General features: G+C 42.9%; 1 protein-coding gene and 1 pseudogene across 12 annotated transcripts in view; one reads left to right on the top strand and one right to left on the bottom strand.

The window, feature by feature from the left end:
• The window catches only part of NCOA2 (nuclear receptor coactivator 2), a 253076-nt gene that overhangs the window by 132434 nt on the left and 97705 nt on the right, over positions 1-22937 (top strand). The window lies entirely within an intron of this gene.
• LOC120585439 (tigger transposable element-derived protein 1-like) lies at positions 1000-5149 on the bottom strand (annotated as a pseudogene).

Raw genomic sequence — 22937 nt, 5'->3', positions numbered from 1 at the left:
ACAATAATTAACCACAAATATTATAACCAGGTCTGATCTTGTCAGGCTGAGGGGGTTTGCTTCTTGGAGCGATCTTTAATTTGTAAAAAAAGATAGGGTAAGAAAAGATGGAATTCAAGGCGATCTTCGTATTCAGTGTTTAAAACTCAATGAAATGCGCATGGGAATTTTTTTGTTTGCAACAGTAAATGGGAAGGTTTAGACAGGATTGCGGTACTGGGCTATATTTTAGATGCACTTTAATTCTTTGGAAGCCAAAGGGGTGTAAAATTCATGAAGTGTAAAAGTCGGAGCAACAGCCAGCAGGTTGTTCCTGGGTCCCTCCTACGAGGCTTACTCTAAAAGTTACCACTCGGTGATGCTGAGAAAGGTTAGGATCAAGGGGCTTGCCCATCTTTCTCTCGGACGTCGTGGTCCTAACTCAGGAGGGGAGACTTGGCATCGCTGCAGTGCGTGTCCGTGGTAGCAGTTAACATGCCGGGGGGTAGCTTGCGATGTACTAGTTACTAATATGGTGTGACAAAAGCATATATTTGCTTTCACTTTAAAGGTAACTTAATAATTATGGGTCTTTTTTTTTTTTTTAAGATTTTGTGAAATATCACCAAATACTGTACTCTTGATTTGAATAAATTGTTTCTTCTTAAAAAACCAGTCAAGTTGAGAAATATCCACTCACACCTCGGAGATACTGCAGGCTCCGTTGACACCACCGCAGTAAAGCGAAGATCACCGTAAAGCGGGAAGCGCACATTTTTGGGTTTTCCAGTGAATATAAAAGTTATGTTTCTACTACTGTAGTCTGTTAAGTGTGCAGTAGTGTTATGTCTAAAAATATATATATACACATACTTTAATTAAAAGTGCTTTATTGCTAAAAAGTGCCAGCCATCATCTGACCGTCCATGAGTCATAATCTTTTAACCAGTGGAGAGTCTGGCCTTGTTGATATTGGTAGCTGATTAGCTGATGACTGATCCTGGTGGTGGTTGTTGAAGGTCATGGAAATTTCTTAAAATAAGACAACGGTGAAGTTTGCTGTGGTCGACTCTTCCTTTCACAACTGTTTCTCTGCGGCGTGCGATGCTGGTCGGTAGCATTTTATCCACCGTGGAACTTCCAAAATCGGAGTCAGCCCTCTCACACCCTGCAAATGCTTTATCAACCAAGTTCATGTAATATTCTAAATCCTTTGTTGTCATTTCGATAATCTTCACCAAGAGTAGATTCCCTCTCAAGGAACCACGTTCTTTGCTCATCCATAAGAAGCAGCATCTCATCCGTTACAGCGTTCTCGTGAAATTGCCGCGGTTCAGCCGCGTCTGCAGGCTCCACTTCCAGTCCTAGTGCTCTTGCTGTTCCCACCACATCTGCAGTTACCTCGTCCACCGAAGTCTTCAGCCCCTTAAAGTTGTCCACGAGAGTTAAAATCAACCTCTCTCTAAACTCCCGATAATGTTGATATTTTGAATTCTTCCCATGGACCACAAATGCTCTTAAAAGTATTGAGAATGATGAATTCTTTCCAGAAGGTGTTCGGTTAGACCCATCAGAAGAATCACTGTCTATGCAGCTATAGCCTTGCAAAATGAATTTCTTAAATAATTAGACTTGAAAGTTGAAATTACTCCTTGATCCATGGGCTGCAGAGTGGGCTTTGTGTTCGCAGGCATGAAAGCTACATGCATCCCACTGTCCATCTCCATCAGGCGCTTGGGCGACCAGCTGCACTGTCAATGAGCAGTAATATTTTGAAAGGAATCTTTTTTTTTTCCCCTGAACAGTAGGTCTCAATAGTGGGCTTAAAATATTCACTAAACCGTGATGTAAACAGGTGTGCTTTCATCCAGGCTTCGTTGTTCCATTTATAGAGCATAGGCAGAGGAGATTTAGCGTAATTCTTATGGGCTCTAAGATTTTTAGAATGGTAAATGAATATTGTCTTTAACTTACAATCACCAGCTGCATCTGTCTTTTGAATCTTTGAAGCCAGGCACTGACTTCTCTCTAGGCGTGAAAGTCCTGGATGGCATCTTCTTCCAGTACAAGGCTGTTTCGTCTGCATCGAAAATCTGTCGTTTAGTGTAGCCACCCTCACGAATCATCTTAGCTAGACTTTCTGGATGACTCACTGTAACTTTTGCATCAGCACTCGCTGCTTCACCTTGTACTTCTTTTATGCCGTGGAGATGTTTCTTTCCTTAAACCTCATGAGCCGACCTCTGCGACCTCCCAGCTTCTCTTGTGCAGCTCCCTCACCTCTCTCAGCCTTCACAGAATTAAAGAGTTAGGGCCTTGCTCAGGGTTACGCTTTGGCTTACGGGAATGTTGTGGCTGGTTTGATCTTCTATCCAGACCACTAAAACTTCCTACTTACAAGCAATAAGATTGTTTTTCTTTCTTATCATTCATGTGTTCACGGGAGTGGAACCTTCCACTTTCTTCGTGGACTCCTTTGCATTCACGACTTGACTAACTTTGGCACACGAGGCCTGCCTTTTGGCCTGTCTTGGCTTTCGACACGCCTTCTTCACTATGCTTAATCATTTCTAGTTTTTGATTTAAAGTGAGAAATGTGTGACTGACTCTTCCTTTCACATAAACACTTGGAGGCCGTTATCAGGTTATTAATTGGCAGGGCTAGGGAGGGCCAAAGAGAGGGAGAGAGTCAGGGGAACGGCCGGTCAGTGGAGTAGTCAGAACACACACATTCAGCAAGTGAGTTTGCCGGGACAATTAGGGTAGAAGCACCAAGGGTCACTGATCACAGTTCACCAAAACGAGTATAATAATAATGGAAGAGTTCGAAAGACTGTGAGACTGACCAGAATGTGGCACGGAGGGAAGAAGGACGCAGATGCTGTACAAATGGTCTGTAGACGTGCTCCGCGCACGGGCGCCACAGACCTTCCGTTTGTAAAGAAACAGTGTCGATCTGTCATAAAGCCAAGTGCAGTAAAACGAATCATGCCTGCTTTGAGGTAGAAGCTAGATATTTGGTTTCATCATTTGAGATGTTAAATTATAATGCTAAATGAATCACTGGACTAAAGAGTTGTAAAAGCATTTTATGAGGTTTATATGTAAAATTCACATTTCGTTTCTGTAAATCCTTAGACTCTAGTCAAAATGAATGATAAATAATATTATGTTGAAACATTGTCAGAAAACAAGAACTTTAAAAATTTTTAAATTGTTTTTAATTACCCTTTCCAAATTTTACTTTCCTGTTTTAGAATTTTAAGTGAGAAAATGTCTGATTTTAAAAGTTATTTTTATTTATGCATATTAATCGTATTAATGATAGCAGTTTATGGGCTTTGCTTTTTCCCCATCTTTTGGTAAGAAAAATTGCATTAGCAAGCGACTGTGTGTTAATCATAAAGCCAGTCTTTATGTAGAATTTCCATCCACTATTCTCAGGACCTCACGTGTGTTCATTTAGTTCTTACGACACTGGTTGTGCTCTCCTGTACCTGTTTTTGCAGATGAGGAAACAGAGGACAGAGAGGTAAAGGAACCTGTCCAAGGTCCCACAGCTAATGCATAAATAGTGGAGTAGGATTCAAATCCAGGTAGTTTGCCTTTAGAGTCTATGCTCTAAATTACTATGTATACTGGGTGCAAATGGTGCTGTTATTGGAGTTGCTGGTTCATTCTGGAATGAGAACAGGATGAACATAGGGACAAGGAGAGAACTATACTTAAGGTTGAAGTGATTTTTTAAAAATGTTTGTACTTCTAATGAACTTCTATTCCACTTCAAATATGTTAAGGCTAACGCATTGGTTTTTTGTTTGTTGTTTGTCTTTAAGCATTGTTTAAATGGTGTTTGGTTTGCAGTAGAAAGAAACACAGCTAATTCAGAATCTGCTTTGGGGAAGGCCATGTGAGGGAGCGTGTCATTACGGGGTAGCAGAGGTTGGCACAGGAAACGGACTGTGAATCGCAGTGAGACTGGGCGGGGGCGGGGCGTCCTGAAGGTGAAGGTGCGCGCTGCACACCTTTCTTCGCCACCTCTGCTTTTCTTGGAAAATGGAGACCTCGCTGTTTCCAAGGTCGTGTAACTCACTCCGTTGCTATGGTGGAGCACTCAGGTATAAAAAGCAGAGAATCCAAACGAAGATCCTTGTTTTCAGACGCTGAGAGCACCCTGGCGCATAAACCACTGACCTAAGGTTTGTTGTCAGTCGTTTTCTGTCCATGCAGATTCCCGGGAGAGGAGTTTGTGTCTGCATAGCCTTCCAGAGAGGGCTCACTAATGCTAGGTCGAACTTTAATAGTTAACAGGCATGTTTATTCATAGGTGATATCGCAGTTTCTCATCAGGATTCATGGTGGAAAAAATTTACCCCATTCAGTCTTGGTACTGGATCCTGGGAAATGAGTGGGAAAGTAAAGTGTGGCTGTAGCTTTATCCTTTGTCTTTGGTGTCTGTCGATGTACCCTCCTACCTGGTGGTTTATCTCTGGAATGCAAAAATAGCCAGTTTCATTCTTGCGCCTTATATATTCTTGCCTGTTCATTTATCTAACAACTGGTAATTTTAAGATTTTGTCATGTCCTTCACTAGCACTGGAGAATAGTAACTGACTGTCCCTGGGCGTGGGGAGAGGATCGATCAGGTGACATTTAGACCGTGAAAATTGGGCCGATTCTTCAGAGAATCGTGGGAAGCGATCACCAGGCACTGGGGGATGTACAGGACACCCTGGGCCCTCAACGCGCTCCGTGGGAGCCACTCGCCACCAGCGGCTTGTGATTATTTGTGATGTGGCTAATCCACATGGAGTGCAAATAGATTGTAAAGTGAATTTTACCTGTTTCTTTCGACTTTGGGCTACTGGACGATTGGTGGCTCCCAGGATTCTCTGTTGGCGCTGCTCTGAGCCCGGAGGACAGCACGTGTGAAGGGGAGCAGCGTTAGGCAGTAGCCTTTCCTGTAGTTGATACGTCTGTGCCAGACACGAAGGGTTCAGGAAGGAGCAGGAAGGAGCAGGAAGGTCTAGACTGTTCCCAAGCCTTCTAATCAGTGAGCAGGTTAGAAGCAATTCGAAGTCCACGTTTTTTGGTAGGACATAAAAGGCGCATTCATGTTCTGGCTCTAGCCTTCTATCTCCGTGCCCCAAACATTCTCACCTACTCCCATGTTCCACCTTTAGTGAACTATAGTTTGTTGTTCGCAGGAGTTATCTCCCGTAAAGTCCTGGCAAAGCCTGACTCAGTGAATACTGAGACATTGCTTCTAGGGGAAATACAGAGGTAGGTTCACAACTTAGTACCTACCGTTACTGTAAGTGGGCTTCTGTTTAAGACACTTTATTTAATATATATTGTTGATTCATTAAATTGGACTTATGGCCAGTGGCGCTTGAACCCCTGCCCGAATGAAGCTCGCCTTAAACACACGTGTTTTCTCCGCAAGGCACAGCACAGCTTCTTGCACTTAGGAGCACTGGGCAGCCCTTGGAGGCCGTTTGAAACAGGAAAATCCACAAAGAGCATGAAAATGTGGAAAGCGTGGCCCTAAATACACTGCGAAAAGCAAACTTGCTTTACAGTGTAAGCCGAAGCGGAGGGCAGAGCATAGCCTTGTTCGACTAGGGAGTGGTGTTTGTGGAGCCAAGGATTTCAGATGATAAAAACAATATTAATAAGGGCAGCTAACTTATATGAGGCAATTTCTGTATCGCAGGCTCTGTACTTTTCTCATTTAATAATCATTACTGTTGTGGACGTGGAAGCTGAGGCTTAGAAAGGGTTAAGTATCTTTCCCAAGGTTGCACAGCTGGTAAAATGGGGAAAGCGAGAGACGAGGCGGCCTTCAGGTGACTACAGGGCCAGGTTCGGGGCTGCAGTCAGCAGGGTGTCTGTCTCTGGTGGGAAGGGGCCGAGTTGTAGCTCATGGGTCACACATTCCCCCACTTCGGAGGCTTCCACGTCTACTTGACAGCCTCCTGCTGACATTCGGAAGAACTGAGCACGCGATGCGAAGCGCTGTCGGGCACGGTCGAGGACACTGCGTGCGTGGTGACTGGCGGCCAGGTGCCCCGCCCTCTGCTTCGGCTGCTGCCGTTCCCTCCGCTAATCAGCCTGTTCACCCCCAGCGCGGATGTTTCTCTGCTCCATAACTTTTGCTCCTTCATAGCTTCTTGTACCTTTATTATCTTGTAATTTCTTTCTATGTATCCTTTCACCTCCTCTCTTTGCCCACAGAACAGTTCTGTCTTATGTATTTCGCAGACCTTGAACCTGTTGCGTTCAGCCCATCCGCGTTATCTTTGGATGGAGCTTTCGCGCCCGGCCGCTCCGGTAGGCCGTGGCGGCCTCTAGTTTGGACGCCTGCTACGTCTAGTGCCGGAGGAGCCCTGCCTCCTGGTACCGTTATGGGATCCTGTGTGTGAGGAGCTGGGTCAGAGCTGCCTCGTAGCAGCCCCTTGAGAGTCCTTAGCAAGGGCCGCAGGCATCCGCCGTTCAGTTTGGATGGAGTGCAGGACAGTGTGCTACTGTGAGGCATTTACTGGGAAAATGTGGAGGACTCTGGGTCTTGTGTTTCTTCACATCTAAAATTAGAAGACCGACTTTTCTACTTTTCTACTTGGTTGTTTGAGGAGTTTAGTCTTTCATTTAGATAATAAGTTGGGATACATGTTGCTCAGAGTTAACCGTTGTTGAGTTATATATCTATCTCTGCTGGGGTTGAAATAGAATTTCTGTAGCGACCCATTCTACAGTCTTCTCTGGCCTCCCTGGTTTGCTTTCCTGTCACCTTCGTATTATTTCACCTACCAGGTAACCTCAAGACAGTTGGGATTAGATTCTAGAACATAATTCTGTAATGTACTTGACTGGAAATGTTATCAGAGCATCTAGGATTAAGTAGAGAGAGAGACAGACAGAGACACAAGGGAACAGATATAAGTGAGAAGTTGTTTCTTATAGAAGGGTGTTGTACGCAGAATGTACCAAAGTAAGAGAAATTGACCCAATTATTGCCCCCCCACACACACACATATTTCATGGGTGTAGCGGGTCTGGGCTGCAGATACGGAGATCAGTAGAGCACAGCTGAGCTTATGGGGGGTTGGTCCAGTCCTAACTGTCTAAACTGCCTAAGCTCAGTATAATTTTGTGGTTCAGGGAAGTAATAGCTGTATTCACTGTTGGTGACAGTCGGTACCTGGAGGTTGGGGGACCAGTCTGGGGCCTGGAAGCTCACAGAAGTACAAATAAACATACCACAGGGACTGAGAACGCGGATGGAAATTCAGGGCAAGGGAAAGTTCTTGCTTCCTTGGTGATGCTGACAGGAGAGAACCACAAAGCTGATTCGTTCCCATCATAGCGCTGTGCGGTCGTCAGCTTTCAGTTCCTCTGCTGAACACTCAGGCACACGGGGAAGCCAGAGTTAGCTGCGTGGGTAATGCGGCCACATCTGCAGCTCTGGTGTCCACTGCCATCCCTCCCGTGGTGTTGCAGCTGTGGCTCCCCAGGGACTGACGTTCCACAATGTCGAGGGTGATGTGGCCATGTTTTCTAATGCAGTTTACCTAGCCGTTTCCGGTACCCCACCACTGACAAGTCTCCCGTTACATATTTTGAGGTTGTTATTTAATGGTTTTTATTAGAGCGAAGAGCATGGGATTTGTAATCAGCTTGATTTGAAGCCTGGTTCTATGACTTACAAGCTTTGAGACTTTGGACAAGTCAGTTAACTTCTTTGAATGTCTTTTTTATTTTTTTTTTCCTAAAATGGGACAGTATCTGCTTTGTAGAGCTCTGAGAATTAAATAACGTAGTGCCTAGAGCAGTGTCTAATGCTTAGTGATTACCAAACACCAAAGACATCTATCTATTCTCTGAAATGTCCCTTCAGCACACCTGTTTGTTTTCTCAGGCATGTATATTTCATCTCTCCAAGTACTTTAACACACACACTCTCTCTCTCTCTCTCTCTCTCTCTCTCTCTCTCTCTCTCTCACACACACACACACACACACACACACACACACGTACATACCCCTGCTTATTTAAATAAGCTCTTAGTATCTGTTTATTGACTAAATTCTCCATGCACCTGTTATTTCTATCTTCTGGAGCAACATGGAATCTCATGTTTCCATCTGAATTGCAGATTTTTAATTTTGCTTTTGTTTCTTGCAATCTAAGAGTACATTTGTCATTTTTAGCATCAAGTCATTTATTCTATTCAGTTTAAGCTGGTGGTCAGCTAAAATCCTGGTTAGTATCACCTCAGTGGCCATCATCTTGGTTTCCACTAGTTAGAGTTCAAACGGTTGATTTTTTTTTTTTCAATGTCATTGCCAAATTCTACCTTTGTCCCGGTGGGTAGTTACACTGGTCATGGATACTGTGTAGTAGTAACACGCTAGAGCCTTCTTAACTTATAAAAGATGTAAAACTATATGTTAAGATTACAACTTTAAAAAAATCATAGAGAAAACAACTGGAAGGAAATATCTGGAGGAGATGAGACATGCGCAGGTGAGAAGACTTGTCTCTCCATCAGGTGAAGAGGGAGCATGCTGGAGAGAGAGTGCAGGCTCCTGAGTTGACTGCTTGGTTTTGAAGCCCACTTCTACACTTGTTGGCTGTGTTTGACCTTGGACGTGTGAGTTGATTTTTTTTGTACTTTAGGGAAGTATAATAATAATTCATGGGGTTTTCGTGAGTATCGAATGAAATAATACAGGTATGGCAGAGTAAATGTTCACTGGTGTCACCCATTTTGGTGAAATAGCTTCAAACTCTAGTAGTTTGTAAAACGATTTCTTCAGTGAACATTAATTAAGTGCTTGCGTGTCAGGCATTGTGATAAGGGCCTAGGATAAAAAGATGAAACATATGTAATTTCTGCTCCTCAAGGAACTTAAAATTTGGTAGGGAAAAAGACAATTATGATATACTTGGTCCATGGTTATATATAGGCTATTCAAAGACAGAATAAAGAAATTTAATCCTGGGGAGAGGGTCACCTGAGGTAGGTCTTAAAAGATGAGTGGGAGTTAGCCGAAAGGGGATGATAAATGGTTTGTTCCGTGTCACAACAAGCACAAGGGAGAAGGGGAGGGGTAGCACACAGTGCCAAGGGACCACGCCCAGTTTTCATTGCCAGGGCAGACAGAATAGGGTGGGAGGTGAGCCTGGAGAAGTGGGCCGGGCCTAGATCGAAAGGCAGATGTGTGACGTTTGAGGCAGCGTAGACTTGGTCTTGGGGGGCGTAGAGTCTACTAAAGATTTTACTGAGAAAGTTATCTTCAGGTAACGAACTCAGGTTATAGATTATCCAGGTAAGAGGTGACGAAGACCTCCGCCGGAAGCAGTAGCGATTACCACCAGAGTGGAGCCTTGAGAATATTTAAGAGGCAAAGTCACAGTATTGATGATTTGATGGGGAGAATAGAGAAGTGGAAGGGTGATGTTCAGTGGGTGGGTGCTCTTACAGGTGAGGCAGTTGGGGATGGGGAGAAGGAACGGTCGAGCTCAGTTTTGTGAGTAGACCCATAACTGGAGTTTTGAGGCAGAATCTTGGAGAGGTGAAGGCTGGAAAGAAAGATTTGGAAACCCATGGCCGTAGGTGGTAATGGTCAGGAGGAGTATGAGGTGGTCCGTAGCCCTGCGTGGATGTGATATTACTGGGGGCTTCGAAGCTGAGCGCTCATGGTCAGACCACACCTCCGAAACCTCATGTGACGGGTCGGAAGGGGTGTCCTGGTCACCTGTTTTGTTTTGTTTTTGTCAATACGTATTTTTAAAAATTGCAGTAAAATACACATAACAAAATTTACCATTTTAACTATTGCTGAGTGTATTGTTCTAGAATGTTAAGCACATTCACAGCGTTGTTCATTTCCAGAACTTTTAAGTCATTTAGAACAGAAACTTGTGCCATTAAACAATAACTCCCATCACCTCTTCTCCGCAGCCCGGGGCCCCCTCTGTTCTAGTTCTTGTGTCCACACAACTGGCTTGGCTATTGTAGGTGCCTCATAGAATGGAACCACGATATGTGGCCTTTTGTGTCTGACTTATGTTTTGAAGGTTCGTTCATGTTGTGTAGTATGTATAGTCCCCCCCTTATCTGTGGGGGATATGTTCCAAGATCGCCACTAAATGCCTGAATCTGCAGATAGTACTGAAACATATATTCTATGAGCTTTTTTTTTTTTTTTTAGTATACATACATATCTATGACAAAGTTTAATTTATAAGTGAGGCTGAATGATGCTGCTGTGGATTGGGGTGTGCACATATCTGTTTAAGTCCCTGCTCTCAATTCTTTGCTGTATATACCTGGTAATGTGTTTTTTAAAAGCCCTCCAGGTGACCTTTAAATGTGCAGCCATAGTGAGAAGCTGCGGTGTAGACAAGGGCGCTTAACCGGCAGGTTCATAGTGACATAAATGATGGCTTCAGTGGGTTAGTGACTTCAGGAGTTGTATGACTTATTTAGTATATATGTGGTTTCACTTTTTGGCTTAATCAGATCCTCACAGCAATCATAACTCCACAAAGTGGTGCTAAGAATCACTGCAGAACAGAATTTTAAAATAGACAAAGATTCGAATAGACATTTCTCCAAAGAAGATATGCAGTGGCCAAATAAGCCCATGGAAAGATGCCCAGCGTCATTAGTTATTAGAGAAATGCAGACCAAGCCAACGATGAGATGCCATTTCATACCCATTAGGATGGTTAGAATTAAAAAATAAAAAGGAAAATAACAAGTGTTGATGGGGATATGGAGAAATTGGAATCCTTGGAAAATAAAATGGCATTTCTGCTTTTGAAAGCAGTTTGGCAGTTCGTCAAAAAGCTAAAGCATAGAGTTACCATATGACTCACCAGTTCCATTCCTAGGTGTATATCCAAGAGAATTAAAAGCATGTATCTATGCAAAAACTTGTACACAGATGTTCACAGCAGAATTATTCCTAATAGCCAAAAGGTACAAACAGTCCATATGTTCATCAACTGATGAGTAGATAAATAAAATGTATATTCACATATTGGAATATCTGACCATTAAAAGGAATGAAATACTGATATGTGCTACAGTATTGCTGAACCTTGAAAATTATTCTAATTGCAACAAGTGAGACACAAACGGCTACATATTATACGATCCCATTTGTATGAAGCGTCTAGATTCGGCAAATCTACAGAGTCAGTGGCAGTTGTTGCCAGGGCATGGGCGGAGGAGAGAGTGAGCAATAATGGCATAATTGGTTTGGGGTTTCCTTTGGGGTAATGAAATGTTGGGAATTAGATGTGGCGATGGTTGCACATTTCTGTGATTAGAATAAAACCACTGAAATGTATAGGTTAAAAGGGTGAATTTTCTGGCTTGTGAATTATGCCTCAATAAAGCCATTAAAAATAAATTTTTAAAAGAACACAATTGAGGTGGGCATTACACTAAGATTCACTGCAGAACGTAATTCTAAAAGAGAGATGGAGGTCCGGATAACTCCCACAGGAAGATCCGGTAGAAGAGGTCGGAAGAAGATGACCAGTTTAAGAGGAGGGCCTGGAAGAATGCTGTGTCGCGGACCCTTGGAGTAGAGAGATGCAAAGCGGAGTCGCCGGGGCGGGGTGGGGGGTCACGAGTGACAGACACAGCGCCAGGCTCTGTAACGTGGATAGCAGGCCGCAGCTTCCGCAGGCTTGGCACGCGAGTGCCGCGGAAGCGGTGTGACTGTTTTGGATCGTGGGGTGAGTGAAAGGGAATAGAAATAAACTACAGACCTATGTTCTCTTATTTGAGTCTCAAAATTCAACAAATTCTGAAAATGGAAAGGTTTTTATAACTCATTTGGCAGTAAAACCTGACCTGAATGGATGTGACGTGATTTATAATCTTCATTTGTTCCACTTACGTGAATATTCATACATTTCACCGCACGAATAATACCGAATTTGATTACAGAATGCTTCTACAGGCCCCTGTGGGGATGTTATAAAAAATGATACATGCCACGTATTCTCTTTCCAACATTAAAATATATCTATCTATCTGAATTCTAAATTCTCTGGCCCCCGAGTGGTGTGGGTGAGGGGCCACAGACCCGTAGTCTTTGGACAGGTTTGAGTGTAAAGGAAAGATCTGAAATTGGACAGTTGCTGGAGAAGGATTCAGGCTCAAGGGACATTTTTTTAAAGGATGGAGATGACCTCAGTATGCTTGTAGATTAAAGCAGAGAGGAAGAGGTTGAAAATTTGGTAAAGAGAAGCTTTGTAGCAAAGTCCCAAAGAAGGTGGGGAGAGAAAGAGGAAATGGGTTAGGGATGGTTGGCGTTCCCAGAAGAGATCACGCATCCTCCGAGATGCCAGGGGCGGTGTTGAGGACAGCGGCGGCTATCTTTGTAAGAGGACGGGAAGCTGAGTAAAATCAAATTGAAGAGCCGTTTGCTGAAGTAGTAAGAACTGGAAATAATTGTTGGGGTAAATAGAAGGAGCCGACTTAGGACCAAGGAAAAGGAGTGGCTGGCAGGACTGTGGGTCTCACGCAAGTCTAGGAAACCTTGAAATGCCTGTGGGGGCCGTTCTGTCCCTTAACTGATTTTCTCCATCAGTGCTCAGCTTCCCACTTACAAGAGTAGAGAAGTCTCAGGATTAAGTTTCACAGAATGAATTCTGCAAGAGGAGATGCGTGAAAGGGAACTGGGGCTGCTCGGAGGCTGGTGGAGGATCTAGCTGGGCAGGGAAGGAAGGGAGATGAGTGAAAGGGGCTGGGACTTTAGTTCTTTACGCGCCGAAGGCCAGTTATGGAGGAAGAAGGCGATAGGAAAGCTAGTGTGCTAGGAGGTTGTGGGCAAAAAGTGGCATTCAGGTGGCAGCAGTTCTGAGTGATGACAAGGTTCAGGGTATGATCATAGGAGGCAGGGGTGGAAATGAAGTGGACGTGAGTTTTGTTGGAATTGAGACAGACAGGGACCTGTGAGGACAGGCAGTAGCTCATCCACACAGACTTTGAAATCACTCAGGATGATGACCAGAGTTGGTTAGGAAGAACTAATCAAATGCCAACAGTTTTGGTAAATGTAGAGGATTCCGTGGCACGGCGGTGAATTTCAGACCAGAACACAGTAACGAGTATCCTGTGGCGTGGGTCGCAAGAGCCGACATATTTATACAAGGCCCCCCTCGTGCTAGAGTGTGGCCTTGCAGCCGAGAGTGTCCTCCCCTCCAGTCCCCAGGGTGGTGAGAGAGCAGGCAGCTCTCTGATTTGAAAAATAGTGCAGACTGGAGAATTTCTCCCTGTTTATAGCAGTCAGCTAATTAACGCCAAGAATGTTGTCCCGGCGGCCTTGACCGACGCTGTCGTGCGGGCCAGAAGCTCTGAGTGGGGCTCTTCCTTTCCCGTCAGCGCTGGGCTAGCTCCCCTGGGACGCCAGGCCCTTCCGTAAGGGACTCCAATTTAGTTGGTCTAAGGAGCAGCCAGGGAATCTACAGTTTTAAAAACTCTTCAGGTGATTCATTAGCAGCCAAATTTGGGGACCACCAGTGAAACCCACATTTTGCCTTCATCTCTGCAATAACATTATGTCAGATGCCTAGCTGACCTGAACATGCTGCATCCAAGCCATGTCCCTGACTCAGCATTCTATCAAAGTGAAAATGAAGCGCTTGTCAACATTTTAAAGGTACTCAGTTCTTAGTCATCAGTTTGGATTGTAAAATAATGAATGTCATGCTATAATCTTCAGATTAGCAGAGTGTTTAATACTCATAATACCTATTTCTATTGTGGATTTTGCTGGGAGGGGAGCGCGTATACCCTGCTGAGGTGATTGTAATTAATACAGCCTTTTTGGAAAATAAGTTGACAGTGTACCTAAATAGACTTAAATGAGTGTCACACCCTTTAATCTAGTCATTACATTTCTGAGACTGTTGTATTGAGACTCTTGATTATTGTTAATAGTCAGAAATGTGGATTCATATTTATATAAAAGCTCTTCATCACAGTGTTCTTTATAGTAGTAAAGAATGGAAGCAATCGAAATGATTAACTACAGAAAATGGTGAAATACATACAGTGTCTTCATATGATAGAGTATCATAGAGACATTCAAATTATGCTTATAAAGACATATTTAATATCATGGAAACATTTTAGTGTATAACAAGAAAAAAACAAACGCCTCTGAGATTGTTTACAGTCATACGCCACAAGACGTTCCAGTCAACAACCGACTGCGTACACTGCAGTGGTGCCATAGGATTATACTGGAGCTGAAAAGTGCCCGCCACCTAATGACGCTGTAGCAGCCGTGGCTCACCTGTTCGTGGCCATCGAGCTGGTGTAACAAAGCGACTGCGCTGTGTGGCACGCACAATTGTGCGCAGCGCGTAGTACTCGATACCAGTAACAGTACTGGTTTATGTATTTACTATACTCTGCTTTTCAATCATCATTTAGAGTGTACTTCTTCTTATTAAAAAAGCGCCGTAAAGCGACACTAGCGTCAGCCTCGCGTCTCGTGTTCACCGCGTCTCCGGCCTGCATCGTTTTCTCTCGTGCTCGATTTCCCCTCACGTCGTTTTGTGCAGTGCCGTGCTGTCCGGGCTCGAGGCCCGGGAGCAAAGGGCCGGGCCACACAGGTGTGTGAGCACCTGTGCTGTCCACACAGCGACGAAACCGCCTAACGACGCGTTTCTCAAATCGTAGCCCCGTCACTAAGTGGCGCACGACTGTTCACAGTTTGCGCTAAATTGTATAGGTCCATACAATATAATCGAGAATACTGAGCAGAAGTTTTTTTTTTATAGTTAATGCTAATTCTCTGGGTGGTGGGAATCCATGCAGTTTTATTCTTTATTGTATTTTCTAAGTTTTCTACTATGAGCATGTGTTACTTTTATTAAGTAAAAATAAACTTAAAAAAAGACATTCTTACTCTAATCTTTTAGCAAAAAGGACAAGGAGAATTCACCTGAGTTGCTGGAGGAGCTGTTCCCCCTAAGCCCAGCAGCCGCACTGTTTTCTGGGTATTCGCAAGCCATTCTTGGACCTGTCTGTCCCACAGCTGTGCCAGGTTAATCAGCGTCAGGCTTACTAGCTTGTGGGGCTTTTGTTGTCCTTGTTGTCTGGTTTTTTTATGACAGTTTATTGAGATATAATTAACACAGAGTAACATTCGCCCCTTTAAAGCGCACAGTTCAGTGGTTTTCAGTTTATTCACAAGTCGTGCGGCCATCGCCACACTAGTTTCAGACCATTTTCACCAATCAGGAAAGAAGCCCCGCGCTCGTTCGCAGCCACTCCCGGTTTCCCTTTCCCCTCGGCCCCTGGCAGCCACCAGTCTGCTTTCTGTTTCCCTGGATTTGCTTCTTCCGGGTGCTCCACGTAAATGCAGTCCATGCAGCATGTGGCCTTTTGCAACTTCCTCTTAGGCGGTCCTCAGTTCCCCTCTGCATGTGCCAGAAGCGCCCTTTATCCCACTGCCATGCTCAGCTTTCTTGCCTGATTCTACCACCTCTGGCTCAGACCTTCTCATTGTGCCCATAATATATTTAATCAGTAGAAAGTACTACTCATTCTGTCTAGCATTTAAGGTTTTCTGTGCGCTGGCTCTACAACGTAGGTACTCACTTAAGTATCTGGTGAATGAATGAATTCAGCAAATAAAATGTGCTCTGCCTTATCTCTCCCTTTCCTTCACCCTCAGAGAAGAAGATAATTACTGAGTTAGTCAGATTTCAGGTCACCGATGGGACAGGGAAATTTCTCTCTGAAGTTTAGGGCAGCGGTTTGCAAACGCCAGCAGGCATCAGATCACAGAAGGAGCTCGTGCTGCACCCCGAGTTCCAGAAACTCGAGAGTTGCCCCTTCAGTCAGGCTGGAGCCGGAGTGGACGTTTCTGACAGGTCCTAGACGGCACTCGAGAACCGCAGCTCTCCAGCTGCCCTGGCTTGGGGCAGCACTGCGACCAGACCCGACAGCAACCTGGGAGGGCAGGAGACTGGGGAGGAGGCAAAGACCCGCACTCCCCACTGTCCAGCAACAGGGCCGTGAGGCCCCACCCAGCGCTCCAGCCCGGCCTCACTCTTTGTCAGCTGCGCCACTTCGTGGGTGCCCCGCAGGTAGTGTCCCTATGTCCTCACCACCGCCCCAGCTTCACTTTGAAAAGTGTGCCCATTCTTTAAAACCCAACTCTGGCGTTCATAAAACCTTTGCCGATGCTCCGCACAATAAAAAGTAATTTCTCTTTCCTCGGCACTTTGTATTTTCGTGTGTGTGGTATTCTCTGTTAATTCCACACCTGCTTCTTCTTCCTGAATCTTTGACTTCTTTAGATTAAGTTTTGTTTCTTACACAGTGTCCACCGAGCACAGTAATTTGCCCTCAGCAACTACTCAGTCATTATCAGTGCAGTTAGATTTTGGGAGGAAAGAAATGTAAATCAACTTTTATTAAAATCGTATAATTGAGCGTATATTTTTAATTCTGAAAAGAGATCTATGTTAATTAGAAACTTAACCTTATAAAACTTAATTGTCTAGGGCTGAAATGTGCTTTTGTCCTAAGTAATAGTCATAACTGTAGGTTTTGAAATATTGGCCTACAACAAATCACCAAACTAAAAAAGCCATCTATGCCTGTGTTATGAGCATATGCACCATGTGCTGTGGTAACTCTGAGCGCTGACTTAGTTTTCTCCCCATCATCTGGAACCAGGTTCAGGTTTCAGCTTAATATATATGTATCCTTTTGATTTTAGTACCAGTCGAAAGGAATGTAATGTAGTTAGCTGTCTCTGAGGTGTCAAACAATTATCTTAATTTCTTTAAAGTTTCATTTCATGCTTATTACTTGCCCGTTACGGTTCAATAAGGTGCAGCAGTCTCCCCGATCTTTATCCAGAGGTGTAGTTGTTATAAGACTGTTATTGTTGCGCTCTCGGTACGAGCACATTTAAGGGCTAATGAGAAACAGTGGACAGCAACATGTTCCATAGCAGGAGGGGTTCGTCTTAGCCTTCTCTGTGCCTAGTCAAGACCACGCTTATCAGTCTATTGAATTGTTGTTTGTAATGCATTTTAAGTTCCTTTGAGTAAGTTTGTATTAATTACCCAAGAGCTAATTAGAAGCTACCGTTTCTGAGTCTAGTATATTTTTGATTCCACAAAATGCAGCAACTCTCCATTTGGAGCTCTGACAAAGGGGAGAAACATGTCCGTTTACAGGTCTCCAGGACAGCTCTGTGCTCGTCACGGAGTTCGTCGAAACCAGAGGGCTCAGGGGCCTCCGATCCTGAGGCCAGAGAACTGGGCTGCATTGTGCAGTCACAGCAATAACAATATGATTGTGCCTCTACTGAAAGCCGTTTGTGAGTCCCAAGTTTGAAACATAAGCTGAAATATATATCTCTCAGAAGAAAGGGCTGCTTTTGATGATTACTAAAATCCAACATCTGAGAGAGAAAAAAATGGTTAAAATAAGTGTTTTGGCTCACATTTTCAGGTGCCAAGGTAATTTTTTAAGTTCTTTTTAAATAATGAATTCTTGTAAATAACTTTGCAAATTCTAGTTATCCTCAGCAAGTCGTTCTGTAGGTGTATACATTATTTACAAATGAAAATGCTTAATTTGGCTTATTATAATATGAAATTGTTTTTTTTTGGGGGGGTGGGGCTCCATTCCTCCTGAGCTTTTTGTATTTTCAGTGGCAACAGCCGTTGCCTCATAGCAGATACCGTGTGGAGTTATGGTCACGATCTAACCAAAAGGACGTTTGTAGGATTTGTATGGTGAAAAAATGAATCAGAGGTCCTCCCGCCACACCCAGTTTTCCCTCCTCGACTGGTAGAGAACAGACGAAGAGTGAAAAGAGTATTTCAGAAAAAGACTTCTCAGGCAGGTGTCACCCTAGTAAATGCCAGAGAGGGCTGTGACTGGCGCTTTATTTCTTCTCTAACCACAGGCATTTAATTTGGGTCTTATACTGTGGCCCCAGGACATGCTTAAAAGTTTTGTCCCTACTTTGTTTTTCTGTTGGATTGTAGATAGAAGAACTCAAAAGAAAGTTTGGAGTCAAATGCGTGTGAGAAGAGGGAGGAAAAGAATGAGCGTCTTAGGTCTCACCCCTGACACCAGACTCTGCAGTGGGAGGCAGGCGTGTGGGCCTGCCTGAGGCCCACACAACACAGGGTTGGCTCATGAGGAGAGCAGGTGCCAAGTGATGTCATAGACCCTCTCCGCCCAAGAGGCAACTAATGATGCTGGAGAAAGAAGTGTTCCTTCAATTTTATGTACCGTGGCTGCAGGACCAGGAGAAGGGAACTCCTGTCTTCTCAGTAGAATCTCGGAAGCCTTCATAAAGGGGATGACTTTAAAGTTGAACTCGGAGGATAAGGTTTTCCTAAGGAAAATGAGCAATTTTAGAAGGTATTTATGATTTGAGTATTTTTCTCATTTTAAGAGTCAATCAGTAGGAGAGAAAACATGAGAAAGTTTCCTAAAGTTAAAGAGGATGTAGTAATGAGTCCAAATGGCCAAGCCTCCGCCCCTCCTCCTTCCTTTCTTTTTGTGAATTCATAAAAGTCTGATGTGTTAACGGAAGGAAGTTTGGAAAACACAAAAATTAAATTACACCATAGTGCCCATCGAAACCATTTAACTGCTCATAGTTTGATGAATTTTCTTCCAGTTTTTTCCTATAAATTAATTTCCTCTTCAACTGTATTCATCAGCTTAGATTATTTCATGAACATTTACGTGTAATTAAATTTAATCTACAATAATACTTGACATTTATTAAATAAGCCCTGACTAGGTGCCAGTCTCTGTTTTGTGGCTTTTACATTTCATGCTCTCAGTGAACTTAAAAGTGTATGTATTATTATTTATACAGTTTTACAAGTGAAGAAACTTAGGTCCAAGAGGTTAATTAACATAACTAATATGAGTATTCCCGATGTTCCAAACTGGAGTTGACACCCGAGGATGTGTTCTTAGCCACTACATTGTGCAACTTTTCATGAGTTTTAATATAATGGTTGCATAATAAATAAATTCTATTGTGAATCTTCTTTTTTCTTTGATTTTTATTTATTATAAATCTTAATAGTTCTGGTAGAAAGATCTGCTCAGATGTCAGCTCTTTCGAGAGAACTTTCCCGATCACCCCTTTAAAACAGCCTTTGGCCAGTCCTCACAGCCAGTCACCTTGAGAATCAGTTCTACCCACTGACGTGCCAACAACGGTCAAAGCTCAACTACCACAGGACGGCGCACACACCACCATGCAAGGGTCACTCCCGGAGCACTTGGCACAGGTGACCAAGGAGACTGCCGCTGGGCCACACAGCACACCTATGACATATGCTAGAAACACACACAGAGAGGCAGCCAAGGTCAGAAAACAAAGAAACACGTCCCAATGAAAGAACAGGAGAAGACTCAGAAAAAGAGCTGAATGAAATGGAGGCAAGCAACCTACCATATGCAGAGTTCAAAACACTGCTTATAAGAACGCTCAGTGCACTTAGGGGAAGAGTAGACGAGCTCAGTGAGAACTTCAACAAAGAGACAGTGAGCGTAGAAAAAGGGCATACAAACCATAAACCAGTCAGAAAGGAAGAATACAGTAACCGAAATGAAGACTACACTAGAAGGAATCAACAATAGATTGATCGAAGCGGAGGATTGAATCAGCGATTTAGAAGACAAGGTAGCAGAAAACACCCAATCAGAACAGCAAAAAGAAAAAGACATCCAAATTGGAAAGGAAGAAGTGAAAAATAGATCATCAGTATTTGTCGAACAATTGAATGACCTCTGCTTTCTGGTTAGCTTTGTATCATTTTCGATTTTCTTAATCAACCTCCCTTGGGATTGATAGGCTGGAGTAACCACGTGATCTGCATCCCCCGTGTCAGTCACAGAGCTAATGCTGCTGTTTGCCAACGCCCCAGGCTGGTGGGCCACGGCAGTACACCCCACACTTCTGCCCCCCAGCAATGGTATTACGTACCTCCCAAGAGCCAGCTTCCGGTTCACACTGGTTCATGTCAACTGTACTTGTTATTGTAATTGCTTAATTTAATTAAATATTATAGAAACAATTAAGTATGAGTTTGAGAAGACATGTTTCTTTAAAAACTAAGATGAATACTTTGAAAACCTCCACTCAAATGGACGAAAATTTCTGCCAAATACGTATATGCAACACATCTGTCAAAGACTGGGGGGGGAGGGGGAATGATAAAATCTGTACCTCATAAACTCATAAGAAATCTAAATAAGTGTCTGTATAAGTTCTAGCTCTATTTTAAATAAACACAAATAGGAAGTAGTAGAAAATGCCAATAGTAGATAAGATTTGTGCAAGAAAGACAATGCAAAATTTCAATGGAAACTGATGTATACTGTGTTTAAAATTAAAATGAAATGATTAAAGTAATAGGTGTCATTTTCTATAATTTCTCTTGATAACTGACGTTTTAAATTAACCGATTACTACTTCTGGTTCTGTAGGAAGAGACTTGCTGTCTTGAATGAAACTCATCATTCTTGGTGCGCCAGAGACAGTTCCTAGCTGGTTTTGTTATTTCCGTGACTCCATGATAAAATCAGTAGTAACACTTCACTCCTCTTCGGGAAGCGGTGCTCGTGAGCTGAGGCGCGGTTGGCTTCCTGCACTGGAACGTGAGCTGAGGCAGGATGGGGTCTTCTGTCTGTTGTTGTGACTCTGTCTCCCGTGTCTACAGCAGTGCCTGGTGCATTAATGATTCAGTGATTGGATAGGTGAAATGATACACCGTTTTATTAGCTAAAGTTTTTGAAATATTGGGTAGCATCTTCTATCGCTGTGTTAAATGCATCACTTGTTTTACAGAAAGTAGTGTTCTATCTTTTACATGGATACCACTAAATTTTTAGCAAAAAGAAAAGTACTTTCAAAATATATATCCACTGTTTATCAAATTAAAACGTACCGCTTTATATAATATACATAAGTTTATATTTCTCTCTTCCGTGGAAGTGTTAAAGTATAGGAGTATCTGAAGGGGAATATAGTCAATATTGTGATAAGTTTTCAGTGACAGGTGATCATTAGATTAGTGAGGTGATCGTATTGAGGGATGTTGATGTTGAGTCAGTAAATTTGTACACCTGCAACTAATATAATATTGTACACTAATTATACTTAAGTAATTTTTTTTAAAGTATAGGAACCTCAGTGTTAAGAATTGAGGAACTGTTTGGATTCCTGTACGAGCTCTAAAATTCCCTGTGTGTGACCTTGGTTAGGTTACTTCATCTCTCCTGTACCTCAGTTTTCTCATCTCTAAAATGGCGATAACCATAGATCGTTGTAGGAGCTGAAGGAGTTCGTATGTGTACAGGGCGTAGAGGATGCCTGCCAGGATGATGAGCGCTCCATAAGTGATGGTTATTATCATTACACCTGCGTTTGACTCCTGCCCTATCATTTATTATCTGGGACTTGGGCCAGTTACTTATGGAAACAGGTCAGAGAGGTTAGATAATCTGTAAAGGGTGACTGTGTGTGTGTGTGTGCACAGAAAAACAAAAATGTGTCTGTGCGAAGTGCTTAACTCAGTAAGTATAGTACTCAATAAATGTTAGCAAAAAAAAAAAAAGCAAACAGCATTATCTGGGAGAGGACTCTATTTGAAAACTTTTTACAACTAGAACAATAAAAATACTTTTTGTATAGGTACCAAATGTTTTGTCCTTGCCATTTCAGTATGTTTTCTGCATAGATCAGGAAGGGTTTTTTTAATCTCCTAAAGAAGTTTAAAATGGTTTCAGAGTAAAGGAAGAGAACCAAATTTTAATCTGGACAAGTTATGAAATTCAAATACAAGCACTACGTTGTAGTTCTTAGTTTGGTGACTTCTTTCCAGAATACTAAACCGTCAGTGAAAACTGGTTTTCTGAATATTAAATAGGGACTAAATACACCCTCCTTGACAAGGGAAGCAAATGCTTACGTTATGCTAGGAATGCAGCTTCTTCCCTTGATGTTTTCTCATTGGAGGCCTTATTAAAACCTAGTCTTGCTATTCCTGGACATATTAGCACCGGCTGACATTGCTGGGTATACAAGCAGCCAGTGACTGGCTACATTAAGGAACTTGGCCTATGAGATTTCAGAAAGTAGAAACCATCTTATGCCACTGATGTCAGACTAGACATCTCCCCCCTGTTGGTAATGATAGTTTAAGAACAGCTCTCTGCTACTTACATATTCTGCACTGAATTTTGCTAAGATAAGGCTTTAAGAGAGGATTTTTTTAAAGAGAGATATAGACGATAGAAATATTACACCAAAACATTGACGTGACCAGGAACATGCGTTTAGCATTTATTTGATGACTGCAGCGTGTGTTAAAGAGCTGCCGTCGCCCATTTGCTGCCTCGTGCGTTGTTAGTCTCCCCAACGGTATCTTGAAGTGTCTTGCAGCTAAAAAATTCATGAGTATTATTGGCTTTCAGTCAGAAAATGGAATATGCCTTCTAGTCACTATCTCACATACCACTCCGAGGCCATTATACAAAAATAAATCTAAGAGCGGCACATGCTGAAAAGAAAGGAATTTTTAGCTTAAACATTCGTTTATGCACCATTATTACTGTTCCAGGGAGTAAAAAACAGCCTCACAGAAGGTAGGTGCTGATGCCATGTTACTCATAGAAGAGCAGTCCTAGGTGTAGGATGTTATTTTCTTTAGTGCCCTGTCCAGCTATAAACTGTTAGTGTGTCGTTTGTGTTTAGCTTATTGCAGTTATTTAAAAATAGTCAAGAATACAGTAAGTTGCTCAAAAGTTGTGAAGTTAAACTGAGAATTTGTTTCCAAATAAGATGCCTTTTATTCTGAATTTATATGAAGTGTGTCTCCTAAAACTTTGCCTCTTAACTACTGTCTCTGTACGAATT

Source organism: Pteropus medius, unplaced genomic scaffold (assembly GCF_902729225.1).
Source record: "Pteropus medius unplaced genomic scaffold, Ma_sr-lr_union100, whole genome shotgun sequence".
Classification (NCBI taxonomy): Eukaryota; Metazoa; Chordata; class Mammalia; order Chiroptera; family Pteropodidae; genus Pteropus; species Pteropus medius.
Note: the sequence above shows the minus strand (reverse complement) of the source record. Positions and strands in the feature narration are given on the sequence as shown.